Below are 14,676 nucleotides of genomic sequence, written 5' to 3' on the forward strand. Positions count from 1 at the left end.
ACACTGGCAGCACACCTGGTAGTGTAAGCACTTTTACACACATTATCTCATCTCTCACAATGACATTATGAAGGTAGATACTATCATTATCCGCATTTCACAAATCACTAAACTGAGGCTTAGAGAGGTTCAATGATTTGCCCACATGGACGAGAGATTCAAAACTAAATTGGGGAGATTCAAGTTGGCAGCGTGAGAGGTGAGACGGAGAACTCTTCCCAAAACCACAAATAGTACAAAAATATAGTTAATTAATACAACTAACCCTAAAACAGCAACAAGAAAGAAGGCTGAACCAGACTGCATACAGACCTCACGAACAGAGCAGACCTCAGAAAACTGGGTAATTTATGAAAGCCTTTATCTGGTGGGACCCAGGCCCTTCCCCCACCCCGACTCACACAGGGAAGGAAGAGAAACAGAGCAGGGAGGGGGTGGAAGCCTGGAACTGCTGAACACCTAGCCCAGGAGTTCTGCTTTGTGAGCAGAAACCTACATTGTGTGGTGCTCTGGATGTTAGGGAGCTCGGACAGGCGGAGTGCTTGAGAGACTGAGATTCCGACCATTCGTGGAAGATGTGATCCATACCTGGCTGCTCTGTGTCAGAGGAAAGGCAGGCGGTCTGAGAGGCTTCCTAGCAGGGAGAGTACTGCTGAATGGGCAGGGTTTGCATGGAGTTTCTGCAAGGCAGAAGGGAGTGCTGGACAAGGTTATCTAGGTGCGTTCTGCCCAACTGGTTGGGAATTTTGGGGAGCTTCAGGCACTCCATCCCCATGGCTGGCTCAGTTATGAGGCCCCCCACTGTGATATGCAGCCTGCTGTACCTTCCTCCTGGCCTGACAGCACCGCTAGTAAAATGGCAGTCACTGTGCTGGCGTCAGGCCAGTCAAAGGAAGGCCCAGCCTACAACAGATAGAGACACAAGGCACAGAGGCTTACACCTGTGTGCTTGACCCCACTGGCTCTGACAGTGGAGACAGGCACCACAGACAGGAAACAGAAAACTGATCTTTCCTCCTCCCAGGCACTGGCTCCTCTCTCACTACGACCTCCAACCTCACTCTAGGGGCTGAGTAGCTCCAGAGACTGGAGCTTCTGGGCACTAGCGGGCACCATGAAGAATTATGAAACGTCAAAAGAACATGGTTCAGACCAAAATCTCACAAACCCAAGAAAAAAGGCCAAATGAAAATGAACTCACCAATCTTCCTGAAACAGAGTTCAAAATAAAAATTATAAACATGCAGGGGGCGGATCCAGGATGGCGGCGTGAGTAGAGCAGTGGAAATCTCCCAAAAACACATAGAGCTCTGAAAATATAACGAAGAAAAATCTTCCTAAAATAAAGACCACAGGACACAGGACAACATCCAGACCACATCCACACCTGCAAGAACCCAGCGCCTTGCGAAGGGGGTAAGATACAAGCCCCGGCCCGGAGGGACCCGAGCGCCCCTCCCCCCGGCTCCCGGTGGGTGGAAAGAAACCAGAGCGTCTTTTTTTTTTTTTTTTTGGCAAGTGCTTTTTGGAAGCCTTAAAGGGACAGGGACCCCAGTGCTAGGGAGGCAGAACAGCAGGACGGGTGAGCGTGTGCCTGGGACCGGCGCCTGAGGACAAAGAATATCCCGCATTTTTCCCTGCGGGACCGGAGGGAGGGTGCCTGAGACCGGCGCCTGAAGACGGAGGATATCGCGCGTTTTCCCCCTCTTTTTTTCTCTTTTTGACGAGTGCTTTTTGGAAGCTTTAAAGGGACAGGGACCCCGGTGCTAGGGAGGCAGGGTGGTGGGACTGGTGAGAGGGTGCCTGGGACCGGTACATGAGGACAAAGAATATCGCACGTTTTTCCCTGCGGGACCAGTGGGCGGGTGCATTTTGGAAGCCTTGAAAGGACAGAGACCCTGGTGCTAGGGAGTCAGGGCAACAGGACCAGTGACCGGGTGCCTGGGACCGGCGACAGAGGAAAAAAAAAAAAAATCGTGTGTTTTTTCCTTTTTTTTTTTTCTTTTCCCTCTCTCATTATTGCTGTTGTTGTTTTGGTTTGCAGAGTGCTTTTTGGAAGTCTTAAAGGGGCAGGACAGGTCACTTAGACCAGAGGCAGGGAATGTGGGGATCTCTGGGCACTCTAACCCCCTGGGCAGCAGGGAGCACAGAGGCCCCTTACGGAGATAAATAGCCTCCAAGCCATCCCCCTCCAACGGGGCTCCACCATTTTGGAGGAGCAGCCCCAGCCAGGCCACGCCCACGGCAACAGCGGAGATAAACCCCATAGCAACTGGGCAGGAAGCAGAAGCCCTGTCTGCGCACAGCTGCACAGCACAAGCCACTAGAGGACGCTATTCTCCCAGGAGAGGAAGGCCACAAACCAACAAGAAGGGAAGCTCTTCCAGCAGTCACTTGTACCAGCTCTGCAAACTATCTCTATCACCATGAAAAGGCAAAACTACAGGCAGACAAAGATCACAGAGACAACACCAGAGGAGACAGACCTAACCAGTCCTCCTGAAAAAGAATTCAAAATAAAAATCATGAACATGCTGACAGAGATGCAGAGAAAAATGCAAGAGCGATGGGATAAAGTCCGGAGGGAGATCACAGATGTCAGGAAGGAGATCAAAGAAGTGAAACAATCCCTGGAAGGATTTATAAGCAGACTGGATAAGATGCAAGAGGCCATTGAAGGAATAGAAGCCAGAGAACAGGAACGAATAGAAGCTGACACAGAGAGAGATAAAAGGATCTCCAGGAATGAAACAACACTAAGAGAACTATGTGACCAAACCAAAAGGAATAATATTCGTATTATAGGGGTACCAGAAGAAGAAAGAGGAAAAGGGATAGAAAGTCTCTTTGAAGAAATAATTGCTGAAAACTTCCCCAAACTGGGGGAGGAAATAATCGAACAGACCATGGAATTACACAGAACCCCCAACAGAAAGGATCCAAGGAGGACAACACCAAGACACATAGTAATTAAAATGGCAAGAATCAAGGACAAGGAAAGAGTTTTAAAGGCAGCTAGAGAGAAAACGGTCACCTATAAAGGAAAACCCATCAGGCTAACATCAGACTTCTCGACAGAAACCCTACAGGCCAGAAGAGAATGGCATGATATACTTAATGCAATGAAACAGAAGGGCCTTAAACCAAGGATACTGTATCCAGCACGACTATCATTTAAATATGATGGCGGGATTAAACAATTCCAAGACAAGCAAAAGCTGAGGGAATTTGCTTCCCACAAACCACCTCTACAGGGCATCCTACAGGGACTGCTCTAGATGGGAGTACTCCTAAAAAGAGCACAGAACAAAACACACAACATATGAAGAAGGAAGGAGGAGGAATAAGAAGGGAGGGAAGAAAAGAATCTCCAGACAGTGTATATAACAGCTCAATAAGCGAGCTAAGTTAGGCAGTAAGATACTAAAGAAGCTAACCTTGAACCTTTGGTAACCACAAATCTAAAGCCTGCAATGGCAATAAGTACATATCTCTCAATAGTCACCCTAAATGTAAATGGACTTAATGCACCAATCAAAAGACACAGAGTAATAGAATGGATAAAAAAGCAAGACCCATCTATATGCTGCTTACAAGAAACTCACCTTAAACCCAAAGACAAGCATAGACTAAAAGCCAAGGGATGGAAAAACATATTTCAGGCAAACAACAGTGAGAAGAAAGCAGGGGTTGCAGTACTAATATCAGACAAAATAGACTTCAAAACAAAGAAAGTAACAAGAGATAAAGAAGGACACTACATAATGATAAAGGGCTCAGTCCAACAAGAGGATATAACCATTCTAAATATAAATGCACCCAATACAGGAGCACCAGCATATGTGAAGCAAATACTAACAGAACTAAAGAGGGAAATAGACTGCAATGCATTCATTTTAGGAGACGTCAACACACCACTCACCCCAAAGGATAGATCCACCGGGCAGAAAATAAGTAAGGACACACAGGCACCGAACAACACACTAGAACAGATGGACCTAATAGACATCTATAGAACTCTACATCCAAAAGCAACAGGATATACATTCTTCTCAAGTGCACATGGAACATTCTCCAGAATAGACCACATACTAGCTCACAAAAAGAGCCTCAGTAAACTCCAAAATATTGAAATTCTACCAACCAATTTTTCAGACCACAAAAGTATAAAACTAGAAATAAATTCTACAAAGAAAAAAAAAAGGCTCACAAACACATGGAGGCTTAACAACATGCTACTAAATAATCAATGGATCAATGAACAAATCAAAATAGAGATCAAGGAATATATAGAAACAAATGACAACAACAACACTAAGCCCCAACTTCTGTGGGATGCAGCGAAAGCAGTCTTAAGAGGAAAGTATATAGCAATCCAGGCACACTTGAAGAAGGAAGAACAATCCCAAATGAATAGTCTAACATCACAATTATCGAAACTGGAAAAAGAAGAACAAATGAGGCCTAAAGTCAGCAGAAGGAGGGACATACTAAAGATCAGAGAAGAAATAAACAAAATTGAGAAGAATAAAACAATAGCAAAAATCAACGAAACCAAGAGCTGGTTCTTTGATAAAATAAACAAAATAGATAAGCTTCTAGCCCAACTTATTAAGAGAAAAAGAGAATCAACACAAATCAACATAATCAGAAATGAGAATGGAAAAATCATGACAGACTCCACAGAAATACAAAGAATTATTAAAGACTACTATGAAAACCTATATGCCAATAAGCTGGAAAACCTAGAAGAAATGGACAACTTCCTAGAAAAATACAACCTCCCAAGACTGACCAAGGAAGAAACACAAAAGTTAAACAAACCAATTATGAGCAAAGAAATTGAAACGGTAATCAAAAAACTACCCAAGAACAAAACCCCAGGGCCGGACGGATTTACCACGGAATTTTATCAGACACACAGAGAAGACATAATACCCATTCTCCTTAAAGTGTTCCAAAAAATAGAAGAAGAGGGAATACTCCCAAACTCATTCTATGAAGCCAACATCACCCTAATACCAAAACCAGGCAAAGACCCCACCAAAAAAGAAAATTACAGACCAATATCCCTGATGAATGTAGATGCAAAAATACTCAATAAAATATTAGCAAACCGAATTAAAAAATACATCAAAAGGATCATACACCATGACCAAGTGGGATTCATCCCAGGGATGCAAGGATGGTACAACATTCGAAAATCCATCAACATCATCCACCACATCAACAAAAAGAAAGACAAAAACGACATGATCATCTCCATAGATGCTGAAAAAGCATTTGACAAAATTCAACATCCATTCATGATAAAAACTCTCAGCAAAATGGGAATAGAGGGCAAGTACCTCAACATAATAAAGGCCATATATGATAAACCCACAGCCAGCATTATACTGAACAACGAGAAGCTGTAAGCATTTCCTCTAAGATCGGGAACCAGACAGGGATGCCCACTCTCCCCACTGTTATTTAACATAGTACTGGAGGTCCTAGCCACGGCAATCAGACAAAACAAAGAAACACAAGGAATCCAGATTGGCAAAGAAGAAGTTAAACTGTCACTATTTGCAGATGATATGATACTGTACATAAAAAACCCTAAAGACTCCACTCCAAAACTACTAGAAATGATATCAGAATACAGCAAAGTTGCAGGATACAAAATTAACACACAGAAATCTGTAGCTTTCCTATATACTAACAATGAATCAATAGAAAGAGATATCAGGAAAACAATTCCATTCACCATTGCATCAAAAAGAATAAAATACCTAGGAATAAACCTAACCAAAGAAGTGAAAGACTTATACTCTGAAAACTACAAGTCACTCTTAAGAGACATTAAAGGGGACACTAATAAATGGAAACTCATCCCATGCTCATGGCTAGGAAGAATTAATATCGTCAAAATGGCCATTCTGCCCAAAGCAATATACAGATTTGATGCAATCCCTCTCAAATTACCAGCAACATTCTTCAATGAATTGGAACAAATAATTCAAAAATTCATATGGAAACACCAAAGACCCCGAATAGCCAAAGCAATCCTGAAAAAGAAGAATAAAGTAGGGGGGATCTCACTCCCCAACTTCAAGCTCTACTACAAAGCCATAGTGATCAAGACAATTTGGTACTGGCACAAGAACAGAGCCACAGACCAGTGGAACAGAGTAGAGACTCCAGAAATTAACCCAAACATATATGGTCAATTAATATTTGATAAAGGAGCCATGGACATACAATGGGGATATGACAGTCTCTTCAACAGATGGTGTTGGCAAAACTGGACAGCTACGTGTAGGAGAATGAAACTGGACCATTGTCTAACCCCATATACAAAGGTAAACTCAAAATGGATCAAAGATCTGAAGGTAAGTCATGAAACCATTAAACTCTTGGAAAAAAACATAGGCAAAAACCTCTTAAACATAAACATGAGTGACCTCTTCTTGAACATATCTCCCCAGGCAAGGAAAACAACAGCAAAAATGAGCAAGTGGGACTACATTAAGCTGAAAAGCTTCTGTACAGCGAAAGACACCATCTATAGAACAGAAAGGAACCCTACAGTATGGGAGAATATATTTGAAAATGACAGATCCGATAAAGGCTTGACGTCCAGAATATATAAAGAGCTCACATGCCTCAACAAACAAAAAACAAATAACCCAATTAAAAAATGGGCAGAGGAACTGAACAGACAGTTCTCTAAAAAAGAAATACAGATGGCCAAGAGACACATGAAAAGATGCTCCACATCGCTAATTATCAGAGAAATGCAAATTAAAACTACAATGAGGTATCACCTCACACCAGTAAGGATAGCTGCCATCCAAAAGACAAACAACAAATGTTGGCGAGGCTGTGGAGAAAGGGGAACCCTCCTACACTGCTGGTGGGAATATAAATTAGTTCAACCATTGTGGAAAGCAGTTTGGAGGTTCATCAAAATGCTCAAAACAGACCTACCATTTGACCCAGGAATTCCACTCCTAGGAATTTACCCTAAGAACGCAGCAATCAAGTTTGAGAAAGACAGATGCACCCCTATGTTTATCGCAGCACTATTTACAATAGCCAAGAATTGGAAGCAACCTAAATGTCCATCGGTAGATGAATGGATAAAGAAGATGTGGTACATATACACAATGGAATACTACTCAGCCATAAGAAGTGGAAAAATCCAACCATTTGCAGCAACATGGATGGAGCTGGAGTATTATGCTCAGTGAAATAAGCCAAGTGGAGAAAGAGAAATACCAAATGATTTCACTCATCTGAGGAGTATAAGAACAAAGGAAAAACTGAAGGAACAAAACAGCAGCGGAATTACAGAACCCAAAAATGGACTAACAGGTACCAAAGGGAAAGGGACTGGGGAGGATGGGTGGGCAAGGAGGGATAAGGGGGGGGGGGAGAAGACGGGGGGTATTAAGATTAGCATGCATGGGGGGGAGGGAGAAAGGGGAGGGTGGGCTGCACAACACAGAGAGGACAAGTAGTGACTCTACAACATTTTGCTAAGCTGATGGACAGTAACCATAATGTGGTTGTTAGGGGGGACCTGATATAGGGGAGAGCATAGTAAACATAGTATTCTTCATGAAAGTGTAGATAAAAAATTAAAAAAAAAAGAAAGAAAGAAAGAAAAGGGGGATTACTCCTTGATAGGATAAAACTATTGGTAAATCAAAGATCAATGCATGCTTTAAATATCCTTAATGTTGATCACTTAAAGGGTCTCAGATGATCAGCTATGGCGGTACTCTTTTCTGATAATATTCTTAATTAAAAAAAAAAAAAAAAAAAAGCAGTTACTGTATGCTGACCTCCAATGAGTTCTGCACAGTGGTATAGAGGGCATGTCAAAGTGTGGGCAAAGGGTTTTTTTTGTTTCTATGCAGAAGATCAAGGCCTAGCATGGATACCCAGAAAATGAACTAAGATACGATATGAGGAGGAGCTTCCGGCATCAGCACTCTCTGGAGGACTTGTGCCGGGGGATGTTCATCAAAAAGCCTCCACAGGGATCCGGACGAGGCTGCGGTTGTGGCTGCATCCAGCCCACCGTCTCCTGGACTTGCCGTAGGAATGAGGAGGGAGATGTCTAGGCTGGCATGTGCATACAGTGAGACAACGAATTTGACCGGATCTGTACTGTTGGAACTCAACCAGGAGTTGGGAGGGGTGCAAGTTGTAGCACTCCAAAACCTTATGACTATAGACTATCTACGGTTAAAAGAACATATGGGATGTGAACAGATCCCAGAAATGGGCTGCTTTAATTTGTCTGATTTCTCTCAGACTGTTCAAGCACAGCTGGACAATATCCATCATATCATAGACAAATTTTCACAAATGCCTAGGGTGCCTAAATGGTTTTCTTGGCTTCACTGGAGATGGATGGTAATTATAGATTTGCTTTGTTTATGTCACCGTATTCCTATTATGTTAATATGTGTGTGCAAATTAGTTAGTAGTTTAAAACCTATACATACTTAAAGTACTCTACAAGAAGATATGTCAAAGAAATAATCAATTCTCCCATGTTTTCTTCCATATGCTACATCTATAGCTCTTCCTCTTCCTTCCTAATTACAACCCTTAAATAGAATTCATGCCTCATATCGAATTTACCGAGCATCATAATTCCTCCAGGTGGTAAAGATACCTCGAGCAAGTGCTGGTCATAGAAGCCACAGGGCATAAATCTGCAAAGAAGTAAAAAGCTAACCTTTTCAAACAATATGGCTTCTCTCTCACTTACCAACTTTACATCTCCCTGTATGGCCCTGGAAGATGACTGGTTAGCCAGAGACGGGTAAGATTCCTCAAGGGAGGAACAACCTAAGACAGGTACAGTCGCAGGGGGGCCAGCAGGTGAGAATTTGGGGATCAACAGAGGTGAGGCTCAGAACCTCAACCCCCCCCCTGCTTTGAGAGAAATCTTCTGCATCTGTGGATGTTTTGCTGCCCTTGTCTAGCTTGGATTAATACTTAGTCAATAGGCACACACCTCATCATCTGATCATCTACATTTGCCCTCTTACAGCACTAAACTATGTTTTCTACCTTTATCTTGCATCTACCTACCACTTCAGCATTTTATTAAAAATAAAAATAATAATAATAATAAAGGGAGAAATGTGGGATCAACATATAAATCAAGTACAAAAATCAAGCGAATATTCATATTTGACCTGATTGTTTATAGGTCATAATGCATGATCAAAACCGAAAGTTTCTGTGATGAATGCCCTTGTACTGTTCACCATGTAAGAATTTATTCACTATGTAAGAATTCGTTCACCATGTAAGAACTTGTTCGTTATGCTTCAGAAGATTGGAGACTGACGAGAATTAGGCTTGAGATGGATTATTGATTGTACATTGAGCATTGACCCCCCTATACTGAATTTTATTGTTGTTAACAACCATTTGATCAATAAATATAAGAGATGCCCTCTCAAAAAAAAAATTATAAACATGCTCATTGGAGGTACAGAAAAATATTCAAGAACTCAGGAACAAATTTAAGTCAGAGATTCAATCATTAAGAAATTTCATATCTGAAATGAAACATACAATGGAGGGATTTAAAAGCAGCTGAGATGTAGTAGAAGAGACAGTAAATAGAATAAAAATTAGAGAAGAGGAATACAAAGAAGCTGAGGCACAGAAAGAAAAAAGAATCTCTAAGAATGCAAGACTTTCGAGAGAACTGTGTGACCAATCCAAACGGAACAATATTCACACTAGGGGTACCAGAAGAAGTACAGAGAAAAAGGGATAGAAAGTGTCTTTGAGGAGGTAATTGCTGAAAACTTCCCTAATCTGGGGAAGGAGATAGTCTCTCAGGCCATGGAGATCCACAGATTTCCCAACACAAGGGACCCAAGGAAGACAACATTAAAATGGCAAAGATTAAGGATAAATACAGACTATTAAAAGTAGCCAGAGAGAGTAATAAGATCACTTACACAGAAAAATCCATCAGGCTATCATCAGACTTCTCAACAGAAACCTTACAGTCCAGATGGGAGTGGCATGATATATTTAATGCAATGAAGCAGAAGGGCCTTGAACGAAGAACACTCTACTCGGCAAGGTTATCACTTAAATTTGAAGGAGGGATTAAATAATTTCCAGATAAGCAAAAGCTGAGAGAATTTACGTCCCACAAACCACCTTTACAGTGCATTTTGGAGGGACTCTTATAGATGGAAGTATTCCTAAGGCTAAAAAGATGTCACCCAAGGGATACACAAAGTGTATAGAACACGATTCATAACATACAAAGAATAGAGGAGGAAGACAAAAGATGAAAAAAAAAAAAAGAACCTTTGGGTTGTGTTTGTAATCGCATATGAAGTGAGTTAAATTAGACAGATAGTAAGGTAATTACCCTTGAACCTTTGGTAACCAGGAATCCACAGTCTGCAATGGCAATAAGTACATACCTATCAATAATCACCCCAAATGTAAATGGTCTGAATGCACCAATCAAAAGACAGAGTTACTGAATGGATAAAAAAACAAGACCCACCTCTATGGTGCCTACAAGAGACTCACTTCAAACCCAAAGACAGACACAGAAAGTGAAGTGATGGAAAAGATATTTCATGCAACTAATAGTGAGAAAAAAGCAGGAGTTGCAGTACTTGTATCAGACAAAATAGACTTCAAAACAAAGAAAGTAACGAGACAAAGAAGGACATTACATAAGGATAAAGGGGACAGTCCAACAAGAGGATATAACTATTATAAATATCTATGCACCCAACACAGGATCACCTACATATGTGAAACAAATACTAACAGAATAAAAGGGGGAATAGAATGCAATGCATTCATTTTAGGAGACTTCCACACACCACTCACTCCAAAGGACAGATCAACCAGACAGAAAATAACTAAGGAGACAAGAGGCACTGAACAACATATTAGAAAAGATGGTCCTAACAGACATCTACAGAACACTCCATCCAAAACCAACAGAATACACATTTTTCTCAAGTGCACATGGAACATTTTCAAGAACAGATCATATACTAGGCCACAAAAAGAACTTCAATAAGTTGAAAAAGATTGAAATTGTACCAAACAGCTTCTCAGATCACAAACATATAAAACTAGAAATAAATTACACAAAGAAAACGAAGAAGCTCCCAAATACAAGGAGGCTTAATAGCATGCTCCTAAATATCAATGGATCAATGACAACATAAAAACAGAGATCAAGCAATATATGGAGAAAAATGACAACAATAATTCAGCAACACAAAATCTGTGGGATGCAGCGAAGGGCGTGCTAAGAGGGAAATATACTGCAATACAGGCCTACCTCACGAAAGAAGAACAATCCTAAATGAACAGTCTAAACTCACAATTAATGATACTAGAAAAGGAAGAACAAATGAGGCCCAAAGTCAGTAGAAGGAGGGATATAATAAAGCTTAAAGCAGAAATAAATAAAATTGAGAAGAATAAAATAGAAAGAATCAGTGAAAGCAGAAGCTGGTTCTTTGAGAAAATAAACAAAATAGATAAACCCCTAGCCAGACTGGTCAAGAAAAAAAGAGAGTATAACACATAAACAGAATCAGAAATGAGAAAGGAAGAATCACTACGGACACCACAGAAATACAAAGAATTATGAGAGAATACTACGAAAAATTATATGGTAACAAACGGGATAACCTAGAAGAAATGGACAACTTTCTAGAAAAATACAACCTTCCAAACAGAAAATCTGAACAGACCAATTACCAGCAAAGAAATTGAACTGGCAATCAAAAAACTACCTAAGAACAAAACTCCTCAACCAGATGGTTTCACTGTTGAATTATATCAAACATTTAGTGAAGACCTATTACCCATCCTCCTTAAAGTTTTCAGGAAAGTAGTATAGGAGGGAATACTCCCAAACTCATTCTACAAGGCCAACATCACTTTCTGCTACCAGAACCAGGCAAAGACACCAAAAAAAAAAGAAAATTACAGACCAATATCCCTGATGAACATAGATGCAAAAATACTCAATAAAATATTAGCAAACCGAATTCAGAATAATATCAAAAAGATCATCCAGCATGATCAAGTGAGATTCATCCCAAGGATGCAAGGACGGTACAAATTTGAAGATCTATTAACATCATCCACCACATCAACAAAAAGGATGAAAACCATATGATCATCTCTATAGATGCTGAAAAATCATTCGACAAAATTCAACATCCATTCATGATAAAAACTCTCAACAAAATGGGTACAGAGGGCAAGTACCTTAACATAATAAAGGACATATATGACAAACCCACAGTCAACATTGTACTCAACAGTGAGAAGCTGAAAACTTTTCCTTTAAGATCGGGAACAAGACAAGGATGCCCACTATCCCCACTTTTATTCAGCATAGTATTGGAGGTCCTAGCCACTGCAATCAGACAACACAAAGAAATAAAAGGCATCCAGACTGGCAAGGAAGAAGTCAAACTGTCCCTGTTTGCAGATGACATGTTATTGTACATAAAAAACCCTAAAGACTCCACTTCAAAACTACTAGATCTAATGCCTGAATCCAGCAACATTGTAGGATACAAAATTAATACACAGAAATCTGTTGCATTCCTATACACTAACAATGAACTAGCAGAAAGAGAAATCAGGAAAACAATTCCATTCACAATTGCATCAAAAAGAATAAAATACCTAGGAATAAACCTAACCAAAAAAGTGAAAGACCTATACCCTGAAAAGTACAAGACACTCCTAAGAGAAATTAAAGAGGATACTAATAAATGGAAATTCATCCCATGCTCTTGGCTAGGAAGAATTAATGTTGTCAAAATGGCCATCCTGCCTAAAGCAGTCTACAGATTCAATGCAATCCCTATTAAAAGACCTAGAGCATTCTTCAATGAACTAGAGCAAATCATTCTAAAATTCATATGGAATGACAAAAGACCACGAATAGCCAAAGTAATCCTGAGAAGGAAGAATAAAGCAGGGGGAATTACGCTCCCTGACTTCAAGCTCTACTACAAAGCCACTATAATCAAGACAATTTGGTACTGGCACAAGAACAGACCCATAGACCAGTGGAACAGAATAGAGAGCCCAGACATAAACCCAAGCATATATGGTCAATTAATAAATGATAAAGGAGCCATGGATATACAATGGGGAAATGACAGCCTCTTCAACAGCTGGTGTTGGCAAAACTGGACAGCTACATGTAAGAGAATGAAAGTGGATCACTGTCGAACCCCATACACAAAAGTAAATTCAAAAAGGATCAAAGAGCTGAACGTAAGTCATGAAACCATAAAACTCTTAGAAGACAACATAGGCAAAAATCTCTTGGACATAAACATGAGCAACTTCTTCATGAACATATTTCCCCATGCAAGGGAAACAAAAGCAAAAATGAACAAGTGGGACTATATCAAACTAAAAAGCTTCTGTGCAGCAAAGGACACCATCAGTAGAACAAAAAACATCCTACAATATGGGAGAATATATTCATAAATGACATATCCAATAAGGGGTTGACATCCAAATAATATAAAGAGCTCACACACCTCAACAAACAAAAAGCAAATAATTCAATTAAAAATTGGAGAGGATCTGAACAGACACTTCTCCAAAGAAGAAATTCAGATGACCAATAGACACATGAAAAGATGCTCCACATCACGGATTATCAGGGAAATGCAAATTAGAACCACAATGAGATATCACCTCACACCAGTAAGGATGGCCAGCATTGAAAAAGACTAAGAACAACAAATGCCTGCCAGAATGCGGAGAAAGGGGAACACTCCTACACTGCTGGTGGGAATGTAAGCTAGTTCAACCTTTGTGGAAAACAATAGGGAGGTTCCTCAAGAAACTAAAAATAGAAATACCATTTGACTCGGGAATCCCACTCCTTGGAATTTACTCTAAGAATGCAGCAGCCCAGTTTGAAAAAGACATATGCACCCCTATGTTTATCACAGCACTATTTACCATAGCCAGGAAATGGACGCAACCTAAGTGTCCACAAGGAGATGAATGGATAAAGAGGATGTGGTACATATACACAATGGAATATTATTCAGCCATGAAAAGAAAACAAACCCTACCATTTGCAACAATATGGATGGAGCTAGAGGGTATTATGCTCAGTGAAATAAGCCAGGCGGAGAAAGACAAGTATCAAATGATTTCATTATCTGTGGAGTATAAGAACAAAGCAAAAACTGAAGGAACAAAACAGCAGCAGAATCACAGAACCCAAGAATGGACTAACAATTACCAAAGGGAGAGTGATGGGGCGGATGGGTGGGAAGGAAGGGATAAGGGGGAAAAAGGGTCATTACGATTAGCACACATAATGTAGCGGGGAGGACATGGGAAAGGCAGTATATACAGAGAAGACAAGTAATGATTCTATAGCATCTTACTACGCTGATGGACAGTGACTATAATGGGGTATATGGGGGGGACTTGATAATGGAAGGGGTCTAGTGACGATAGTGTTGTTCAAGTGATTGTACATGAACCATACCACATTAATTAATTAATTAATTAAAAAGAAAAAGACCAAATTGGTTGCTAAAGTGCATGCTGTAACCACTATACTATATGGTTTATATAAAACAGCATTTAGACTCAGATACAGAAATT

At 40.4% G+C, this 14,676-nt stretch overlaps 1 protein-coding gene across 11 annotated transcripts in view; it reads right to left on the reverse strand.

Annotated features, from left to right (window-relative positions):
• Positions 1 to 14,676, reverse strand: part of AMBRA1 (autophagy and beclin 1 regulator 1) — a 238,059-nt gene that overhangs the window by 210,864 nt on the left and 12,519 nt on the right. For 7 of the 11 annotated variants that reach the window (XM_073216497.1, XM_073216498.1, XM_073216495.1 and 4 more), the window contains exon 2: positions 1,202 to 1,310. The exons of the other annotated variants lie outside the window; for them this stretch is intronic. The gene's annotated coding sequence lies outside the window, so the exon portion shown is untranslated. The remainder of the gene's footprint in view (positions 1 to 1,201; positions 1,311 to 14,676) is intronic. 11 annotated transcript variants of the gene reach the window in all.

This window comes from Manis javanica, chromosome 11 (genome assembly GCF_040802235.1).
Source record: "Manis javanica isolate MJ-LG chromosome 11, MJ_LKY, whole genome shotgun sequence".
NCBI classification, from domain to species: Eukaryota; Metazoa; Chordata; class Mammalia; order Pholidota; family Manidae; genus Manis; species Manis javanica.